General features: G+C 43.5%; 1 non-coding gene across 1 annotated transcript; it reads right to left on the bottom strand.

The window, feature by feature from the left end:
- Positions 1 to 557: 557 nt before the first annotated feature.
- Positions 558 to 664, bottom strand: LOC120089544 (small nucleolar RNA R71). The gene has a single exon (XR_005485221.1). It is a non-coding gene; the product is annotated as a small nucleolar RNA R71 (small nucleolar RNA).

Raw genomic sequence — 664 nt, 5'->3', positions numbered from 1 at the left:
GGTGTCATATGAGTGAAGGAGAAGTTCTTGAGCCCAACTACGACCTAGAGATTGAAAGAACGTTTCAAAGAAGACGAAGAGACAACCGCCGACAACAGTAAGAGAGAAATCTCAATATGGCAAAACAACCGGAAGACAAAGCATCAAACGCGAACAATATCATGGCAAACCCCATTCTCCTGGCGAACGACCGCAATAGACTTATCCAGGACTATGCGTCGCTCAATCTCTATAATTTCTCCCCAAGAATCATGACGCTAGCTATGGACGGATCGAGGTTTGAGATGAAGCTGGTTATGTTGCAAATGATTCAGACGGTCGGATAGTTTGGTGGAAGATGTGACGAGGATCTACACGCCCATCTCCGGAGTTTCATCAAAATCTGCAATACTGTGTTCCCAAACATCTCAACTGAAAAAGTTCAACTAACGTTGTTCCCATTTTTGCCATGTGACCAAGCAAGAAAATGGGCCTATTCTCTCGAACCAAGGGAGATAACGTCTTGGGAAAAAGTAATAGAAGTTCATGAAGAAATACTTCCCCCTACCGAGAACGCAAGAAGGAGGAAGTTGATTACAAATTTTGAACAGAAAATTGACGAATCACTCAGCGATGCCTAGGCGAGGTTTAAAAGACTGATGCGAGATTGTCCACATAATGGCTT

Source organism: Benincasa hispida, chromosome 10, assembly GCF_027475165.1.
Source record: "Benincasa hispida cultivar pf3 chromosome 10, pf3_genome.v1.1, whole genome shotgun sequence".
NCBI lineage: Eukaryota > Viridiplantae > Streptophyta > Magnoliopsida > Cucurbitales > Cucurbitaceae > Benincasa > Benincasa hispida.
Note: the sequence above shows the minus strand (reverse complement) of the source record. Positions and strands in the feature narration are given on the sequence as shown.